Source organism: Procambarus clarkii, unplaced genomic scaffold, assembly GCF_040958095.1.
Source record: "Procambarus clarkii isolate CNS0578487 unplaced genomic scaffold, FALCON_Pclarkii_2.0 HiC_scaffold_107, whole genome shotgun sequence".
Classification (NCBI taxonomy): domain Eukaryota; kingdom Metazoa; phylum Arthropoda; class Malacostraca; order Decapoda; family Cambaridae; genus Procambarus; species Procambarus clarkii.
Window position 1 is genome coordinate 213,006 of NW_027189140.1, and position 21,574 is coordinate 234,579.

The window sequence follows — 21,574 nt, forward strand, 5'->3', positions numbered from 1 at the left end:
TGGGTGCCTGGTTGTCGGGTGTACCCTTGGTGCCTATTTGAATTTAACATTTTCCCTTGTGTGTGTTTCTTGACTTTACCCATGGGTAATACTTTACTTTGGCTTTTCTAATGAGTGCTATGTCCTGCAGCAGTTCTCTGATTATCTTGAGCAAGAATTTTGTCATTATCAGGAGGGAAATTTTCCATTCTGAGTGGCTCCTTGATTACTTCCATTCCCACCCTGTTGGTCTCGGATTTCCAAAGCATTCTTCGGTGTCTCGAGATTTATGTGAAGACGCACTGGCTCTCAAACCTAGTAGTGGTGACTTTACTGCCAGCTGGTGGCAGTCGGGTAACAGCTACTTTTCTCATTAGTTAGCAGATCTATAAATGGTATTCTTATGTATCCAGTTATTATTGGGTGATGACTGTTTGGAGGTGCCATTAAGCTATTGAAGCTTAATGGCAACATCAGTATTCAAACAGACACAAAATGCAAATTATCATGATGATAACATCAGTTCTGTAGACAATTTTCATGTGATGAGCGTATTACCTTAACCCTTAGACCGCGCAATACATACATATATGATTTGACAAAAAATAATTTAACATAAGTTTTTAAAACTTGCACAAACACTTTCCAATTTTTTTTGCATAATCAAATAGGCAAATGTTCCAACTTTGTCTAAATGATCACAGCATAACTTGAAAAACAAGAGAATCAAAATTAATTTTAAAATTGAATATTGGAAACTTCAGATTTTCAATTCAGAATAAAAAATATGAACTATCACCAATTGTTCATTTAATGTTATTATTATCTCAAAATAGCATATGATCTTCATTTTCATCAAATTAGAATATAGTTTTTCAGTATACAGTAGTTTACTGTAAAAAAAATCGTCAATAGGGCATTTGAAATATGCGGCACATTTTGACCAAAAAACCAGCGTTGAATGTAATGAAACGTCATTTTCTGGCCGAGTCCCGGAGGCTCCCCGAAGCTTAATAGGCTGATTTGCTAATGTCAGACTTTGGCATAAGTCATGTGTATGGAGTTCTTATGGGCCTACCGAGGACCACGAGCCAGAACCTGGCCCCCTCTAGAGAGACAACGGGAGCAATGGCCTATAGAAACCCCCCGTGTAATTGGAAGCATTCTATGTCTGCCATGGACCGGGTTAGGCACCCAGAAAGGTAGGTGTCCCAAAACAAACTCCTATTCTGGTGAAAATTGCAACCAAAAGCCGAATGTGTGGATAGAACTCCCCAAACAAAAACGAGCAAACTAGTACGACGTCATTCGTCATCGCGTAGCTGTCTGCGCAGCCCCCCTTCCCGAGAGGGGGAAGGGGGAGCCCCAGACCTACCGCGCCGGCGATCCACACCCCAGGTCTGAGGCTGGATGTCAAAAACAAGCGAGAAACCGCCGACCGGAGGGAGGGAGGGATGCCGGGGAGCCTCTGGGACTCGGCCAGAAAATGCCGTTTCATTACATTCAACGCTGGTTTTCTGGGGGGAGTCCCTACGGCTCCCCAGAGCTAACTACCCACAGAGGAAAGAATAGGGACTTACCCGGGAGGCGGTTGCTGCTCACTCCTCAACCCGAAGTCGAGACAACTGGCTGCATCCGCCGACCCAAAGCGACACAGGCCCGACCAGGCCCAGGAACGTTTACAAGGTAACGAGCAGCCAGGACCCTGTTCGACCGCCAAAATCCCTGTGCCCAAATGTCGGCCCAGGACATATTGCCAAAGGCGGTGGCAAGAGCCGCGAACTTGCGGACATCATGGGCACAGGGATAGACCGCAGACTGGCTAGCCTTAATAACCCTGCAGACGACCTGGGAGACCCGCACCCTCGAACAGGGAAGAAGGGAAACTGGATCAACCCAAAGCGCATCCACGGACACAGAAGCTGTGGCGCGCAAATAACGGTGGAGAGCCGCAACCGGACACAGAACATGATGCACCTGCGGCCGTACCAACCAAGCATCCACAACCCAAGGGCCCCTCCTGAACGCAGCAGTCTCATTCTTCACCAGAAAAGAAGGAGAAGGCTGCAGACTTACAAAGCGATCACCCCGACCGAAGGAGCAGAAACCTCTGTGCCGGAGGAGAGCATGAAGCTCACCCACCCAACCCCCAGAGGCCAATGCCAATAGGAAAAGAGCCTTCGAAAAACAATCCGGAACTGAGGGGGCCACAACAAAACGAGAAGAAGAAAGAAAAGAGAGCATCCTGTCCAAAGACCAGGACGGCTCAGGCGGCGCATGAGCAGGCCAGAGGTGAATCAACGCCCGAGACAGCTTGCGAAATGGCGCAGATGTGACATCAATACCGAAAGCAAGCTGAAGCGGCTCCGCCAGCGGCGCCCGATATGTGGCGACAGCGTTATGCATAAAAAGACGGTCCTGGAACAACCAAGAGAGAAAGGACAACACCACCTAACAGAAAGGGAAGTACAACATCGAAGACGTAAGAAGAACCGGAAGGACCGCCAGGTAACTTCATACTGCCGCCGAGACAAAGCCCGCAGGTGGGACACTAATAAGGAAGCCACCTGATCACCATAGAGATGATGATAAACTTGAGTAAAAAATACCATAAGTGAAGACTCGAGGAGAAGATCGAACCAGCCACATAAAGTATCGGGCCAATCTGTTGGAAGAGGCGGAGCCGCAGAAAAACCTCCGGATCTGGACACCGAGCAAGCAGCGCCTGAAACCACGGCTGGGCCGGCCACCAAGGGGCCAAGAGGACAACTCTCCCCTGGTAAGTCTCTGAGAGTCAGGACCTGGAGCAACAGCTGAACCGGGAGAAAGAGGTACAGGAACCCCCACCTCGACCAGTCCTGCTGAAAGGCGTCGACCCCGACGGCCTCGAAGTCGGGAAAGGGCGCCACATACAGGGGAAGGCACCGCGACCACGCCGACGCGAAGAGGTCCACCTCGGGGCGGCCGAACGTCTGGCAAAGCCAACGGAAAGAGTCGGCATCGACCATCCATTCCGTGGAGAGGGGAACGAAACGAGACAGGCCGTCGGCCAAGACGTTGGACACATCCCGCAAGTGAATTGCCAGGAGAGCCAAACCCCGAGAACTCAGCAGACGAGTCACCCGAAGCGACCACCTCCAAAGAGCCAAGGACCACATCGAACCCCCCCCCCCCCCCCCCGGTTCAGACAATGAACCACCGGGAAGCAGTCCAAATGGAGCTGGATCGCCGACCCTCGGGCAACTCGAATCCTCCAAAGAGCAAACCACACCGCCGCGAACTCCTGCACAGTGCTGTGGGCCCGATGGAAGAACGGACCCCACCGACCCTGGCCGGCACAGTGAGCACTGGTCACAAAGCCCCAGCCGAGAGACGATGTGTCCGTGAACACATAGAGCGAGGGCTCGGGTAGGCGCCATGGCACTGAACCCCGAAAAACCCGAAGAGGAAGCCGGTGACGCAGCAACCGACACAAAGCCCCCAGGGTCCGAACCCAGCGATCGCAAGAGAGGCGGAAGGGACGTCCCTGAAGGAACCAGAACAGCCGACGAAGCCAAACCTGACCCAGTGGGTAGACCAGCATCGTGAAGTTCAGGCTCCCGCACAGACCCTCGAGCCCCCCCAGAAACAGGCACAAGCGGGACCACAGCTGCAGAAGAGACTCCGGAGGAAGAGACAAGGAAGCGGTCCAAGAGTCCCACACAAGGCCCAGCCAGGTCCGAACCTGGGAGGGAACCAGATGGGACTTCCTCCAGTTCACCAAGAACCCGAACCCGGCGAGCTGAGAAAGAACCAGATCCCTGACTAGCAGACAAGCGGATTGGCTGGGAGCCCAAACCAGGTAGGTATTATAGTGTTTGTTGGTGTCGTTGTCGTCGTTGATCCTTCTCTACAGACAACCCAACCCACAACTCGGTAGAGTGCTTATACCTCACTAAGAGATCACACTAGGCGCTTCTGGCTCTTGGAGAGGGGCTCAACGTCACACGTTTAGGGGATGCGGCTCCAACACTTAGCCTCGTTGTCATGTGCACACACCCACTCGAGCCGCTGTGACTCCCCACTCTCTCCTTAGGTGATATGATCTCCTCAATCACCTTTTGACTTATTAGTATTACCTTCTACCCTGTCCACAGCAGTGGTACTTGATTCTTTCTCTCTCTCTCTCTCTCTCTCTCTCTCTCTCTCTCTCTCTCTCTCTCTCTCTCTCTCTCTCTCTCTCTCTCTCTCTCTCTCTCTCTCTCTCTCTCTCTCTCCTCTCTCTCTCTCTCTCTCTCTCTCTCTCTCTCTCTCTCTCTCTCTCTCTCTCTCTCTCTCTCTCTCTCTCTCTCTCTCTCTCTCTCTCTCTCTCTCTCTCTCTCTCTCTCTCTCTCTCTCTCTCTCTCTCTCTCTCTCTCTCTCTCTCTCTCTCTCTCTCTCTCTCTCTCTCTCTCTCTCTCTCTCTCTCTCTCTCTCTCTCTCTCTCTCTCTCTCTCTCTCTCTCTCTCTCTCTCTCTCTCTCTCTCTCTCTCTCTCTCTCTCTCTCTCTCTCTCTCTCTCTCTCTCTCTCTCTCTCTCTCTCTCTCTCTCTCTCTCTCTCTCTCTCTCTCTCTCTCTCTCTCTCTCTCTCTCTCTCTCTCTCTCTCTCTCTCTCTCTCTCTCTCTCTCTCTCTCTCTCTCTCTCTCTCTCTCTCTCTCTCTCTCTCTCTCTCTCTCTCTCTCTCTCTCTCTCTCTCTCTCTCTCTCTCTCTCTCTCTCTCTCTCTCTCTCTCTCTCTCTCTCTCTCTCTCTCTCTCTCTCTCTCTCTCTCTCTCTCTCTCTCTCTCTCTCTCTCTCTCTCTCTCTCTCTCTCTCTCTCTCTCTCTCTCTCTCTCTCTCTCTCTCTCTCTCTCTCTCTCTCTCTCTCTCTCTCTCTCTCTCTCTCTCTCTCTCTCTCTCTCTCTCTCTCTCTCTCTCTCTCTCTCTCTCTCTCTCTCTCTCTCTCTCTCTCTCTCTCTCTCTCTCTCTCTCTCTCTCTCTCTCTCTCTCTCTCTCTCTCTCTCTCTCTCTCTCTCTCTCTCTCTCTCTCTCTCTCTCTCTCTCTCTCTCTCTCTCTCTCTCTCTCTCTCTCTCTCTCTCTCTCTCTCTCTCTCTCTCTCTCTCTCTCTCTCTCTCTCTCTCTCTCTCTCTCTCTCTCTCTCTCTCTCTCTCTCTCTCTCTCTCTCTCTCTCTCTCTCTCTCTCTCTCTCTCTCTCTCTCTCTCTCTCTCTCTCTCTCTCTCTCTCTCTCTCTCTCTCTCTCTCTCTCTCTCTCTCTCTCTCTCTCTCTCTCTCTCTCTCTCTCTCTCTCTCTCTCTCTCTCTCTCTCTCTCTCTCTCTCTCTCTCTCTCTCTCTCTCTCTCTCTCTCTCTCTCTCTCTCTCTCTCTCTCTCTCTCTCTCTCTCTCTCTCTCTCTCTCTCTCTCTCTCTCTCTCTCTCTCTCTCTCTCTCTCTCTCTCTCTCTCTCTCTCTCTCTCTCCTTCTGTACTATATCATGGGAAGCCTCACTAGGACAAGGGCAAACACCAGCAAATTGGAATACATTTACCGGACAAGGCACATACACAATACATACACACATATAATAACAATGAATCCTATACTCTATACTATTACAATCAGGTTGCACTCTAACACCATCAGAACTCTATCATTAGCTTATCAAGTGGTATCCTATCTCCTGGTTCACCACCTGATACTATCAACCTCCTCAAGTAGATCAAGTCTACATACACTGTTGCACTATCAACAAGAGAAATATATATGTATCTATAAACGTGTACAAGGAAAATCAGCATGTGAATGCAATAACATATATCAGTATAAATGTTCCTTGATACACAACAATGATCAATCGATCACTCTATCAGTCCTAGAACACATACATCTGTAGGTAATCCAGCCTACGACTGTAACTCTAAACTTCAGTATAAAACACTCCTTGACATAAGAATGCAAACAATCACTCACCTCTCACTGCGTCTTGCACACTAATGACAACCAAACACTATCAACTCCCTACAAGTAATCCACCAGAACTTCCCTTCCACCTCTGGAAGTTCACTACCCTGATATCTTTAGGTTCTTCCGGGCTTCACTACCAGGATCCTCTGCAGCTCCTCCAGGTTGCTATCATGCAGTTTCCTTGAGCAACTGCGGTGCTTCACCCTTCTGCTAGGGTCCTCCACAGCTCTCTTGGCTGCTACACCATGAAGTTTCCTCGAGCAACTATGGTGCTTCACCACCTCTACAGAAGCACGTGACACTCCTCTTCACTGCTTCTCCTCACAGCTCGAGGTCCTCGCCTCCACTACCTTGGAGTCTCATCAACTACTTCATCTGTGCTGGCTTCGAAGTTCTCAGCAACTTCTTCCCCAAAGACAAACCTGCAACCCATCGACACTCCAATAAAAATGTTTCCCCTTTAACACATAAACAAAAATAATCACACAATATGTTTGCCTTAAACCTCTATCTGTCCTCTACGTACTGTAAGAGTGGACTCCCCCGTTGGGCGGTTCCATGCTCCACCTTGCCCGGTGGGCCTCCTCACTAAGGGAGGGTCCTCCGCCGTCAGGAGCCGGGCTCCCTCAGTTGCCTGCCAGCGCTCAGAGGAGACGGATGTCGCTCCGTGTTCCTCCCTCTTCACTCTCTTATTTCAGGCCTTCTGCCTTATTAAAACATGTCTAACTTATAAATAAACATTGCTACTGTCGCTGGGCACACGACCAACTACAAGCAATCACTATGAACTGGCGTATATCGTGCTTACCACAGATTATCTGGTCGAGGGCGCTCCTCCCTCTGACGAAGCCTGGTCAGGGCGATTCCACAGCCCACGAAAATGTCTCTGGGCGGCTTAATACTCTCCTCGTCGACCAGGACTTGAGACCACAACGTTCCCAGCTCGATTCTACAGCTGGCACGTCTACACACTTCTCTTCTCTTGGAGATATATCACTAGGGATTCCTTTCTGACGGGAGCTCAAACGGAGCGCGGCTTTCCCCCTGCGATGTCTGGCCTCAAGTGAGGTCAAAGCCCTCCAGAAGCGATACTCACGCCTCCAGCAAAATGTCCACATCTCCTAGCCAGTCATTTATCTGTTTTCTTCTTCACTGCCCATAATCTTAAATTGTTCATCATATCCAACCAGCTATTTTGCATCTGTGTTATCGCCTCTATATATCCTAGACCTTCTGGTTAGGTCAGGCTTGCTGAATAACTCTCAAGGGGGAGACTCGTTTCTCCTGCAGGCTGAGATCATAACATAGGGCAACACCCGAACACCTAACAGATGCAGACGGGTCACCACGACCCGTGTGAGGCGTGTGAAAATGCGAGGTGCCAGGTTCAAGCCGAACAGAAGACAACGAAAGTGGTAAGCACGAAGCCCCCACAACAAAACCAAGCCAGTCCCTGAACCCCGGATAAATCGGGACGTGCCAATAAGCATCCTGGAGGTCCAGGGACACCATCCAAGCACCTGGCTCCAACAGGAGTCGAACCTGGGACAGAGTGGTCATCCGAAAGGAGGAGCAATGAACCCAGGGGTTCTGACGGGACAAGTCCAGAATGAACCACAGGTCCGCGCAGTCCCATTACGGGACTGGAAACAGACGGGAAACCCATCTGAGGGATGTCGTCGTTTCGACCATGCCCAAGCGAACCCACTCCAAGATGACCTGACAGAGCGCAGGAGAAGAAGCCTGCCCTGCCAGCCCCAAACACCCCGCAGGGGGAGGGGCCACCCAATGCCACCGGAGGCAGTGTGAAACGACCCGTAACGCCAACAAATCGTGGGACCAGGTGTGAGCGAACAGCGCAAGCCTCCCCCCCATCGCCCCGTCAATGGGGTGAACCGCGAAAGGGCTGGCGCCCCTTACGAGACCCAGAACCTCGCACAGAGCGAACACGAAGCCAACCAGACGACAGCAGGTCCAAAGGAGGTGCCGAACCCGAACCTGACACCAGTGGCCTACCACGACAAGAGCAACCCCGAGCCTTGGCATGACCCTTCTGGGAAGGCCCACCACGGGACCCCGGAGAACCAGCAAGTTCGACATCAGACGGCAAGAAGTTGAAGCAGCCTTAATAAACTACGCAACGGCTGAAGTCTCAAACAAGAGGGGGCAAAAATGGGACGAATGCCTAAGAGCCAAGGCCCAAGCAGATTCCACAGAGGAGGCAAGTGCCGCCTGCCGACACGCGAGCCGGGAGGCATAAAACAGAGCCACCGCATCCCGAAAGATCGGCACGAAAAGCTTCAGTATGGCAGCCGACGAGTGAGCTGCCGAGGCCATGGCGCCAAGCCCCAGAACAGCCCCAAGCGCCCCCAAATCCTCCGTGAGCCAGTCAGAAGACAGCTCCAGAAAGGAAAAAAAGCACAAGGCCACAACTAAAAGGCCCCGAGAGCGCAAAGTCCTCCACCACCTGCGCTGCCGAAAGGAGGGGAACCTGTACATGAAGCTGAACGACACCAACATCCCGGGGAAGGGCAGGAGCAAACAAGTACTCATTGAGGTGCTCAAGGTCGCCCCCCAGAAAAACCTGAAGCACCATCGAAGCCTCCCGCCACTCAAGTGTGCGGGAACGGCAGAAGGAGTGCCAATCCTCCGAGGCAAAGACAGGACAGTCCGCCAGCCAGGACGACTCCGGAACCTCGTAACGGAGCCAGAAAGGGAATGAAGTCCCAAACCTGAAAGTCGAGGGATCCATTGCCAAGGCATATTCCGGGTTACGCAAGAGGTTTGCCGCAAGAGCCGCCCGCACAGCAGCAGGTTGGATGCGATAAGCCGAAAACCTCCGGAAAGACGGATCCGAAGCCCCTGGGGGAACACGGAACCGAACCAGGGGAGGGGCAGACACCAAATCCAACTCGTATGCAGAGGGGGGGGGGGGAGGAAAGAAAACCCCACTCCTTGCAACAGTAAGCCCCGCTCAGAGGGTACAAAAACCCAGGCGAGGTCCAGCGGGGCCCAAGGCCGCCAAGTCAGCCCCTCCCCAGCCCCAGGGTCCTCTCCAACAGGACCCGGGGCCGAGTCCTCCCCCCAAGCACCAACCCCACTAGACAAGGCCGGCACAGCCGTAGAAGCCGGATAGAATGAGGCCCACTGGTCAGACCCAGAGGCTTCGGCCGGGGGAGGAGACTCGAATGCCTCCGTCGCCACACTGGAAGGGGCATCCCCCGAGGCTGCCCGAGTCTCAAGACCAACTAACCCCTGCCCCGACTCTGAAACCCTCAGACGTTTCGGGGCTGGAAGCAGGGGAGGGCGACTAGAACGCACAACAGGAGGTGCGGACTGAACCAGGGTTGAAGCGACCCCCACCCCCAAGTCCGGGTCCCTATAAGCAAAACGGGGCAGCCGCAGGGCATCCTGGTGAACAACTAACCTAGCGAGTTGCAACAACCGAAACCTAGAATGCAACGCCTGTGCAGCCTGTACCCCGAAGATCATCATCCATAAACTGGGTAAATTGAGTCACCAGCAAACAACAGTACTCACAGAAATTTTGTGTACTTTTTGTACTTTTGAAAGAAATTTTGAAAAAGGGATTGCAGACAAATGTAAAACAGAACCAGGTCTATTCTATAAATTCATAAACAACAAATTGCAGGTAAAGGATAATATTCAGAGGTTGAAAATGGGAAATAGATTCACGGAAGATGAAAAGGAAATGTGTGAAACACTAAATGAAAAGTTCCAAAGTGTGTTTGTACAAAATGAAATCTTTAGGGAACCAGATACAATAAGAATTCCAGAGAACAACATAGAGCACAGAGGTGACTAGAGACGAAGTGGAAAAAATGCTCAAGGAGCTCGGTAAGAACAAAGCAGCTGGCCCAGATGGCGTTTCACCATGGGTTCTGAGAGAATGTGCATCTGAGCTCAGCATTCCACTTCACCTGATCTTTCAGGCATCCCTGTGTACAGGAATCGTAGCAGACGTGTGGAAACAGGCTAACATAGTTCCAATCTACAAAAGTGGCAGCAGGGAAGACCCCCTCAATTATAGACCTGTATCATTGACAAGTGTAATAGTGAAAGTATTGGAAAAATTAATCAAAACTAAATGGGTAGAACACCTAGAGAGAAATGATATAATATCAGACAGACAGTATGGTTTTCGATCTGTAAGATCCTGTGTATCGAATTTACTCAGTTTCTATGATTGAGCCACAGAGATATTACAGGAAAGAGATGGTTGGGTTGACTGCATCTATCTGGACCTAAAAAAGGCTTTCGACAGAGTTCCACATAAGAGGTTGTTCTGGAAACTGGAAAATATTGGAGGGGTGACAGGTAAGCTTCTATCATGGATGAAAAATTTTCTGACTGATAGAAAAATGAGGGCAGTAATCAGAGGCAATGTATCGGACTGGAGAAATATCACAAGTGGAGTACCACAGGTTTCAGTTCTTGCACCAGTGATGTTTATTGTCTACATAAATGATCTACCAGTTGGTATACAGAATTATATGAACATGTTTGCTGATGATGCTAAGATAATAGGAAGGATAAGAAATTTAGATGATTGTCATGCCCTTTAAGAAGACCTGGACAAAATAAGTAGATAGAGCAGCACTTGGCAAATGGAATTTAATGTTAATAAATGTCATGTTATGGAATGTGGAATAGGAGAACATAGACCCCACACAACCTATATATTATGTGAGAAATCTTTAAAGAATTCTGATAAAGAAAGAGATCTAGGGTGGTTCTAGATAGAAAACTATCACTTGAGGACCACATAAAGAATATTGTGCAAGGAGCCTATGCTATGCTTTCTAACTTCAGAATTGCATTTAAATACATGGATGGTGATATACTAAAGAAATTGTTCATGACTTTTGTTAGGCCAAAGCTAGAATATGCAGCTGTTGTGTGGTGCCCATATCTTAAGAAGCACATCAACAAACTGGAAAAGGTGCAAAGACATGCTACTAAGTGGCTCCCAGAACTGAAGGGTAAGAGCAACGAGGAGAGGTTAGAAGCATTAAACATGCCAAAACTAGAAGACAGAAGAAAAACAGGTGATATGATCACTACATACAAAATAGTAACAGGAATTGATAAAATCGACAGGGAAGATTTCCTGAGACCTGGCACTTCAAGAACAAGAGGTCATAGATTTAAACTAGCTAAACACAGATGCCAAAGAAATATAAGAAAATTCACCTTCGCAAATAGAGTGGTAGACGGTTGGAACAAGTTAAGTGAGAAGGTGGTGGAGGCCAAGACCGTCAGTAGTTTCAAAGCGTTATATGACAAAGAGTGCTGGGAAGACGGGACACCACGAGCGTAGCTCTCATCCTGTAACTACACTTAGGTAATTACACTTGGGTAATTACAGGACTCAGGGTCGAAAGTGTCACCGACCCAACAGGCTGCATGACGGAGGCAAAAACAGTGAGGTTCGCCCTGAGACAAGGGAACCGAACAACCCTCAAACTCGCACGAAGCGAGGGGGGGAAGACCCCGGGGCCATATTCATCAGACCCATGCGTCCCCTAGGGGATTCCCAGGGTCCTGAGCGTTTACTTGAAGAGGACTTGCGCTCAGGTAAACCCAGGCAGGGTATTGTTAACCGGCGCCCAAAACTACCAAACAAACTGTCTAAAGCTGAACCCCATGGACGTGTACACTCCCGGGGACCAAGCAGGGGGCACCACCAAGTATCAGGGTGAGGCCAAACACCAGTGGTAATTAGGGCAGAACCCCCCACCAAGGCAAAAACAAAAAGAATAACAAAACTCCGCAAGAGGACAACGTACCCCAAGGAACAGAGCCGGCTGCTGTGATAGGTAACAACTAGCTGCACAGCACCCTGCGCCCCTACCAGTGTGAAAACTGCCTCTTACCCTAAGGTAAACTAGGGGAGACAAAACTCCTAAGTACCTAAAGAGCGGCCGAGAAACTGAGCAGTAAAACAGACACACAGAGGCAGACCCCGAGGAACTTGTGGAGGGTAACCCCAAGCTCCAAGGGCAGTACTTACAAGGCACCTAGGGAAGGGAACCCTAGGCGCATGCAGCCCGAGTACTGAGGAATAACTGCTGGCTCTCGCACCCCTGGAGAACAGCAGCCACACACAAGGTACAGCGTCGCATAAACACCGGAGCCAAAGCACACAACCAAGCCAATAGCTTCAGCCTCAAGAAGTGTGGATCGCCGGTGCGGTAGGTCTGAGGCTCCCCATTCTCCCTCCCAGGGAGGGGGGGGGGGCTGCGCAGACAGTGACGCGACGACGAATGACGTCATACTACTTTGCTTGTTTTTGTTTGGGGAGTTCTATCCGCTCGTTCGGCTTTTGGTTGCAATTTTCACCAGAATAGGGGTTTGTTTTGGGACGCCTACCTTTCTGGGTGCCTAACCCGGTCGATGGCAGACATAGAATGCTTCCAATTACATGGGGGGTTTCTATAGGCCATTGCTCCCCTTGCCTCTCTAGAGGGGGCCAGGTTCTGGCTCGTGGTCCCCGGTAGGCCCATAAGAACTCCATACACATGACTGATGCCAAAGTCTGACATTAGCATATCAGCCTAGTAAGCTCCGGGGAGCCGTAGGGGCTCCCCACAGAAAAAAATTATAACTCCAAATGTATAAAATTTTTGAAAAATCCATTCTGATGGGATTGTAGAACAGACAGTTGAGCACACAGTGTTAAAATAGTGAGAATCAGTTAATAACTGGAATTTTAGAAGCCACTCAAAGCTGAAACTCTAGTTTCAGAGATAATTGAAGTTGAAGTTATCAACAATGAATAAAGGTAGTTTTAATTCGTTAATTTAATTGTATGTTTTAATAAACATTGTTTGGCTTTCATACTGGAATGTGTGAAAGTTGTAGGTCATTATGTGTTGAAATGAAGTCAAGAAAAAATAACCCCCAAAAACACAATATATAGGGATAATTATAATAATTATAATGAGTTAGGGGATATATTTAGGATATACTTTATATAAGTGAAAGAATCCTAATCTGGTCCCTAATCATCAAAACAACCTAAACCTAAAGAGACAAAGAAAATAGAGTTTGAAATTAGAGAAAAAATCAGCCAAAAAATTAAAAGTCTCAAGTTTTGTAAGTTGTGACTGATTTATTTGTTGATCAATTTCATTGTATCTTCACATAGTTATGAAGTCATAAGCATTCTTCAGGATGTAAAGGTTACAACAATATCACATAATAAATATAGGAGAAAAAAAACAACTAAAAATCTTAAAAAAATAATTCCCCTAAAAAAATATTTTTGGGACATTGATGAACGTAACATATATTAACATTGGCCAATGTGTTTATATGATATATAACAAAATAGAGCATATTAACTTAGTTATTCATTATTATCTGTGTTATTATGTTTTACTCAGCAAAGCTATAAAGGCACCAGCTGCATACCCACTTTGTGGACACTTCTTACTACTGTTGTTCTTCATTGAGCGTCGGACAGGTGCTTGCATCTCTTTATTACTGCATAATCCTTCAGTTCCAGCTATTAGCAGCTCTTCTCCTTATCAATAAAACTTTCTTATTTTTCAAAAATTTGTCTAAAATCAATTTCTGAAAATATTTTGATGAAAGTTTCACGACACTGAAGCCAATAAGTTGGAGATTTGTTAAAAATTTGTAAGTTATTTTTACATAATTTGAATATTTTTCGCTATTATGCCCCCTATATTTGCTGAAATATGTGCGGTCTAAGAGGTTAAGGGTTAAAATAAGATATTTTCATAATGGCATCTACAGAGGACCACTTGCTTTGTAAATCACTTGGGGACGAGACCCGTCGGTTACCATGTAAGTTCGTAAACGAGAAATATAAGAACAAAAATAAGTGAGAAATGTAGGGAACAAATCAGGAGGAAAAAATTGACAGGTTCATAGCATAGACGGGACAATATTTTGTTTGTACTCACCAATAAAAGAAGTTGTGATCTACTTGTTATGTTGATGATCAATGATGATGAAGCGTAATTATTTACATGGAAGAGGTGGTGGTGGATGTTGATGGTGTTGGGTTGACTGAAGTGGAGAATAATAGTGATAAAGTAACCTCAGATGTTGATGCATTTGGGTCAACATGTGATGAGTCAGGTGCCGGTGAGGCAATGCCAGTTTTCTTGGAAATCTTTGCAAAAGATTCTTTAATTGACATTTGTTTCATTCTCTTTGATCTAGTTTTAAAAAACTTCATATACAAATTGTACTGGTCTTTCAGTCACAAGTCAAAGTCATTTACATTATCTTATGTTTTTCGTTTCATTATGCTCGTCTTATGTTGTTTTTCAACATATGGTAATGTTGCTCGTCTCATTACATTTTTCGTTTCGTTTCTCATGTTGTGTTGCTTGTATCATTATGTCTCTAGTTATTTTATGTTGATGGTCTCATTGATGAAACTCATTATGTCTCTCATGGTGTTATGTTGCTCGTTTACTTATATTTGTCGTGGGGGTTATGTTGCTCATCAGTCAGGCATTCACAGTCATAAGTCATAACTGGTCCAAGGCTGTTAGGCAAACACAGTTGTGGTAGCAACCAGTTACAGTTTGTAAACAACATGAGTCTGATGTTTACAGAGCACCAACGTTATGTACTCTCACAATCCCAGTGTACATTCTTGTATAAAAGTAAGTCTGTGCAATCAGTCAGTCAGTCAATCAGAGCAGTCAGTCAGTCAGTCAGTCAGGGCAGTCTGTCTCCAAGGCCACCATCTGGTAGGAAGGTAGCCGAGAATTTGAACCGTGTTATTACCCATCTTCATGCGCCTGGAGGGGTGGGGGATATTTCTGGGATGGTCCAGTGTGAGGATGGGGGAGGGGTGTAGGATGTAGCGGAGATGGGGGAAGCTGAGAGGATGTGGCATGATCACAGCCAGTCTGTGACAGTCCACCTGTCTGCTCGCCTGCCCGAGCACACCCAAGCTTGCCTACCTGCCCAAACCCACCCAAGCCCGCCTACCTACCCGAACCCACCCAGGCCCACCTAAAAAGGCCGCCTACCCACCAGAACCCACCCAAGCCCGTCTACCCGCTCAAGCCCACCCAAGCCCACCCAAGCCCACCTACCCACCTACTAGAGTGGTGGCCCCTGACATGTACAGTGGGCAAACTAGGCTATCTTCCGCCCACTAACCCACCACCCCGGGCAGGTGTGAGGCCTGGTGGACTGCTTCCTCAATTCCCGAACTTAGTTCGGGCAGCGTGAAACCCCAACCCCGATCATGAAACTGGAACTTTCGGATAACTTAAGTTTGCAAACCAAGTGGTCCTCTGTATTTCTGAATGTTTTAAAGGTTATTAATAATTAATATTACCCATTTTCTGTGTGTTTCAGTGGACATCGGTGTAGTTTACCCATTGTGTTTGTGTTCGGTGTGTAATTACCTAAGTGTAATTACCTAAGTGTAGTTACAGGATGAGAGCTACGCTCGTGGTGTCCCGTCTTCCCAGCACTCTTTGTCATATAACGCTTTGAAACTACTGACGGTCTTGGCCTCCACCACCTTCTCACTTAACTTGTTCCAACCGTCTACCACTCTATTTGCGAAGGTGAATTTTCTTATATTTCTTCGGCATCTGTGTTTAGCTAGTTTAAATCTATGACCTCTTGTTCTTGAAATTCCAGGTCTCAGGAAGTCTTCCCTGTTGATTTTATCAATTCCTGTAACTATTTTGTATGTAGTGATCATATCACCTCTTTTTCTTGTCTTCTAGTTTTGGCATATTTAATGCTTCTAACCTCTCCTCGTAGCTCTTGCCCTTCAGTTCTGGGAGCCACTTAGTAGCATGTCTTTGCACCTTTTCCAGTTTGTTGATGTGCTTCTTAAGATATGGGCACCACACAACAGCTGCATATTCTAGCTTTGGCCTAACAAAAGTCATGAACAATTTCTTTAGTATATCGCCATCCATGTATTTAAATGCAATTCTGAAGTTAGAAAGCGTGTCAACAACTCCTGCTGCTGTTCATCGCAGTTTATCACAAGATGCCTCTGCTTGTGTTGCTATGGAAACTTTTCAAGCTCAACCCTCCACTCATTATCTTAATTATGTCATTGAAAAGGTTGGTTTGTAACAAAAATTATTACACTGTTCTGGTATGCTGGATATGAGGTTATCTCAAGATGATTTCGGGGCTTAGCGTCCCCGCGGCCTTTTCCTCGACCAGGCCTCCTTTTGGTTACACATCCCCCAAGTAGCAGCCAGTACCAGCTATCTTACTCCTAGGTACCTGTTTACTGCTAGGTGAACAGATGCATCAGGGTGAAAGAATCTGCCCATTTGTTTCTGCCTCCACCGGGGGATCAATCCTGGAACCTTAGGACTATGAATCCTGAGCGCTGTCCACTCAGCCGTCAGGCTCCCCCCCAAGCAAGAGAGTTTATACTGTGGTTAAATAAAGGTGAAACAGTGCAAAATAAAAATATTTCTGGAGTGGCTCCCTCAGTTGCTCTTCTGAGCCTAATACTGATACACTGTGTACAGTCTGGTATGATAGGTTCCTATAATGACTTGTTGTTCACTGGGGACAGGGCCTTTTCTAGCCCATCTGGTTCCCTCCAAGGGGGTCACTCACTCTTCGCTGAGGTGAACCATTCTGCTAATAAGGAAGAGAAGTGCAAGAACACTAGTTTTCTCAGTGTAATGTGTGGCAAGAAGCAAATCACCAAATGGAAACACTTAATTGCCTCCCTCCACCACTACCATTTGCCAACACGACCAACATTGGTGCTGGTGAAGCAGAATCTTCACTTCAATTTCTAGGGCGTATTTAGAAAGTTTTGATTCTGATTGATTCTGGACGTTAATTCCAAATTAAGTGTCCACCCTTCTCTTGAAAGCATGTCCATGCACAGACTACCCATACTTTAGATGTTTTATGTGTCTACTTACTCAAGTACTCATCTAGTTGTGCTTGTGGGGGGTTGAGCTTCATTTCTTTGGTTCTGCCTTTCAACTGTGTATGGAGTCTGCCTCCACCACATCACTGCCTAATGCATTCCATCTGTTAGCTACCCTGACACTGAAATTTTTTTTTCTAATGTCTCTGTGGCTCATTTGGGAACTCGGTTTCCACCTGTGTCCCCTTGTTCATGTTCCACTCATACTAAATAATTTGTTTTTGTCCACCCACCCACCCTGTCAATTCTTTTGAAAATTTTGTAGGCTGTGATCATATCTCCCCCTAGCTCTTTTGTCGTTCAGGAACATGAGGTTTAGTTTGCGTAGCTTTTCCTCCTAACTCATACCTCTCAGTTTTGGGAGTAATCTGATGGCATACTTCTGAATCAGTGTAGTTACAGTGTAGTTAAGGGAGGAATCACCTCGCTTCAGGTCCTGGTGTTTTTTCCAGATAAATGTTGGTTATTCATTGAACTATGTTATGCAGGGGGTCTGTGCCTGTGTTGGTTCCATTTTCTGAGGGGGGGGGGGCCTTTGGCTCCTGGAGCTATCTGGACTAATATGAATGTATTAGACTGGAGCCGGTCGGCCGAGCGGACAGCACACTGGACTTGTGATCCTGTGGTCCTGGGTTCGATCCCAGGCGCCGGCGAGAAACAATGGGCAGAGTTTTCTTTCGCCCTATGCCCCTGTTGCCTAGCAGTAAAATAGGTACCTGAGTGTTAGCCAGCTGTCACGGGCTGCTTCCTGGGGGTGGAGGCCTGGTCGAGGACCGGGCCGCGGGGACACTAAAGCCCCGAAATCATCTCAAGATAACCTCAAGATGACCCTGGCATCAGTCAAGCGAATCGAGTTCTTAGGCCTACTGGGGACCATGAGCCAGAACCTGGCCCCCTCAGAGAGGCACGAGGAGCAATGGCTTGTGGAAACTCCTGTGTGGTTGGAAGCATTCCATATCTGCCATAGTTAACAAATTGCTACAGAAAGCCGAACTGTTGGACAGAACTCCCCAAACGAAAAAGAGCAAACGAGCATTACATCACAACTGTCACCGCATCGCCGTCTGTGCAGCTCCCCCCCCCCCCTCTCTGGGAAGGGGGAAGGGGAGCCCCAGACCCCGGCGCTGGCTATCCACACCCCATGTGAGACCCGGCAGTTGTGCGACTCTGGCTTCAAACTCAATTCAGTGCTGTGCCTTGTGGTGTGGTACTGTCTTGTGGCGGTGTGCGAGCCAGCAGTAATTTTCATCAGTACTCGGGCTGCATGCGCTTAGGGTTACCTTCCCTAGTTGCCCTGTAAGTACTGTCCTTGTGGCTTTAGGTTATCTTCCACAAGTTGCTTAGGGGCTGCCTACGCTGAGGTCTTTTACTGCTCGGTAATTGCCTGCTCTTGGAGTCAGCTGGGGTGTTTCATGCATCACTGTTTGCCTCTGGGTAGGGGGTAGTTTTGTCACTGGTTGGGGCACAGGGTGCTGTGCAACTAGTTTTCACCTCTCATAGCAGCCGACTCTGTTCTGCCTAGGCACGTTGTCCTTGTGTGGGGTTTGCCTTTAGTTTTTGTTTTCCTGCCTGGTGGGGGGGGGGGCCTGTTCCTTGTTTTGGTAACACCTATTTATATCTTGGTGGTCCTCCACTAGGCCCCTGTGAGTGTACACGTCCCTGGGGTTCAGCTTTAGCACTTTGATTGGTAACTTTGGGTACCAGTTAGCAGTACCCTGCTTGGGCTTCTCTTAGCGAGATTCTTAGCGTCCGCTTGCTACCTTGCCAATGTTCCTGGGTCAAGTCGGGCCTGTGTCGCTTTGGGTCAGCGGTTGCAGCCAGTTGTCTCGACTTTGCGTTGAGGAGCAAAGATCGACCACCTCTCGGGTAAATCCCTCTTGTTTTGTCTTTGGGTAAGTAGCTCTGGGGAGCCGAAGGGGCTTTCCCCAGAAAATCAACGTTGAATGTAATGAAACGCCGGTTTCTGGGTGAGACTGGGAGGCTCCCAGCATCCCTCCCTCCCTCCGGTGGTGTTTTATTTGCCGTTTTTGACATCCAGCCTCAGAACTGCAGGGTGGATAGCCAGTGTGGGGGGTCTGTGACGTGGTGACATCATGCTCGTTTGCTCGTTTTCATTTGGGGAGTTCTGTCCACTAGTTCGGCTTTCAGTAGCAATATTTTAACCAGACTAGGGAGTTTGTTTTGTGGTGCTTACCTTCCTGGGTGCCTGACCCGGTCGATGGCAGACATAGAATGCTTCCAACCACATGGGGGGTTTCTATAGACCATACCTCCTTGTGCTTCTCTGAGGGGGCCGAGATTCTGGCTCGTGGTCCCCGGTAGGCCTAAAACTCCATGCTCATTGATTGATACCAGGGTCTAGTACATTCATATCAGCCCGGTTAGCTCTGGGGAGCCTCCAAGTCTCACCCCAGTAACTAGCGTTTCATTACATTCAACGCTGGTTTTCTGGGGAAAGCCCCTTCAGCTTTTCCCCCCAAGTTGTCGCCCCTTCGGCTTTCCCCCCCTAGTTGTTGCCCCTAATTGGACACTAATCTGGTTCTGGTTTGAAGACCTGCAACCTTATGTAAAGTTCTTAACACATTTTTATTTTCATACTTCAAGAGTGTTCCTCTCAATCCTACACATTATATTGTAGCAAGTATATTATGTAAGTAATATACTTTTCCATATTCTCATTAACTTATGTGCAGATATGGGTCTGTAATTATATGAAACATATCTCTTAAGTTATCACATTCCTAGAAGTCCTACACTGATTCTAGGTCCACTAATTACAGTTCCCAACCTGCTAGATGATGGTCAGGTAAAGTGGAGGCTTGTGATATAAGCTTCGAGAGCACATCAGTCAGTCAGTCTTAACTCTAAGATGTGAGAGATACCACACACCTTCAACATTCACCAACAACAATGTAACACTCGACGTGTCCAGTTCCTACCCCTCACAAAACACTTCAGCCTCGATACAGAGCAGACAGCCAGACTCTGGCCACATCGAACTACCACACTCTCGGCCCGCACCCGAGCTCTTTGCCTCCGCTCGCATTCAGAGCGCCGTTCTCTACACACACATCCCGCATCCCAACCCTCCACCCCCGGCCTCACTCAGCTCTCTGCCCTGCTCCAGACTGTGTCTCAACTACTACAACACTTCACTACACAGCCAACAAACTGATGGCTGTAACCAAGACTATATCAAACACTAAACTCTTTGTGTCTAATCAATCAAATATGTACACATAAACAAACATTACAATATGTTTAGCATTCTCCAGGGAACTAGCTCCAGGAAGCCATCAGGATGTCCACTAGAAAGACGCATTTCATCATGTTCAACACTAAATTTGTCTTCCAAATATGGAATGATTACCCCATTTGTTTATGCATGCTGTCACTACTTTAAGTATGAATCATTGTGTATCCTCCCCCTCCCCTCCAAAACAACCTAGCATTGAATGTAAGGAAATGCCAGTATCTGAGTGAGTGCCGGATGCTCCCCTGAAGCTATCGTACACTGTTCAGTACCATACTACTTAGTACCACCAGTTGTGGATGGCTCACATATGGCTGCCCATCATTCTTATGGTCCCCCATAGGCAAATAGAGTTCTGCAAGTGATGGCACTAAGTAGTATGGCACTGATCAGTGTGTGATGGCTTCAGGGAGTCGACAGGGCTTCTCGCAGAAAAATAAACCATTGATCCCTCAAGATGTAGATAATTTGAAAGCTTATTTGAGGTGCTTCATATTGCATGCCTAATTATTTGATTAAATTGAAATTTAACTGAAAATTTCGATACTATTTCTTTCAGGTTTTGATGTCAGAAAAAGTGCCATTCCATGTTGGAGGAAGACCTTTTAAACTACTCCTAGATATTTTCCTCTACAATGACCTCTCTGTTAAAAATTTCATTAAAGGTCTTAAAGTAAGTACTTTATAGTATTCTATATTTCTATATTTCTTAGTAGTTTCCTGCTAACAATTTGAAAGCAACCAATGCTTGGGATCACACAAGAATCTGGCCCACTCAGAGGGGAGCCTGGGGGATCAGGGATTACCATAGAACCATGTATCAGACCACCAAAAAAAATAAGGTTTAATATAATGAAATGCCTTTGTCTGGTAGAGCCCTGGTGGCTCCCTGAAGCTATCTTACTGAAAATGCACCTATCCTACTTGGTCCCATCAGTTGCGGGAGTTGTGTTTGGCCTACTGAGGACCAGAGCCAGAACCTGGCCCCCTCAAAGAGGGGCAAGGAGCAAGTGACATTTGTCACCCCACTGGGAAAGCATCCAGAAAGTCAGTAAAGCATTATGGATAACTGCAAGGTTCACAAACAGGAAAATTCAAAGGAGAGAAACAACTCTGAACAATTCAAAACCATGATCAAAACATTCTAAACTAGCTCAGAATTGTTAGTGTCGATTACCACTACAGAGGTAACCTCCTCGGTAACCTCAGAGGTTGCCGAGGAGTTAAACTTATACATAGAAGAGGGATATGAAAAAAGTCCCTCAGCCACCAAAGTTGAAGAGTAAGGTCGAAAGGAACTCAAGGAATTTTATTGAGCTACCCCCCCCCCCTCTCTCCCAAATCCTAGGTAGTTTCCATGAAGGGCCCTGGGGCAGAACAGTAGTCTTTGCCTAGTGCTTGAGATAGATATGTATCCTCCCAAGGAGCAAGAACAGAGTA

The 21,574-nt window shown here is 47.6% G+C and overlaps 1 protein-coding gene across 1 annotated transcript in view; it reads left to right on the forward strand.

The window, feature by feature from the left end:
- Nucleotides 1-20,808, forward strand: part of LOC123754238 (nascent polypeptide-associated complex subunit alpha, muscle-specific form) — a 65,303-nt gene extending 44,495 nt beyond the window's left edge. Inside the window, exon 6 of the mRNA XM_069320234.1 lies at nt 20,694-20,808. The gene's annotated coding sequence lies outside the window, so the exon portion shown is untranslated. The remainder of the gene's footprint in view (nt 1-20,693) is intronic.
- Nucleotides 20,809-21,574: the final 766 nt, after the last annotated feature.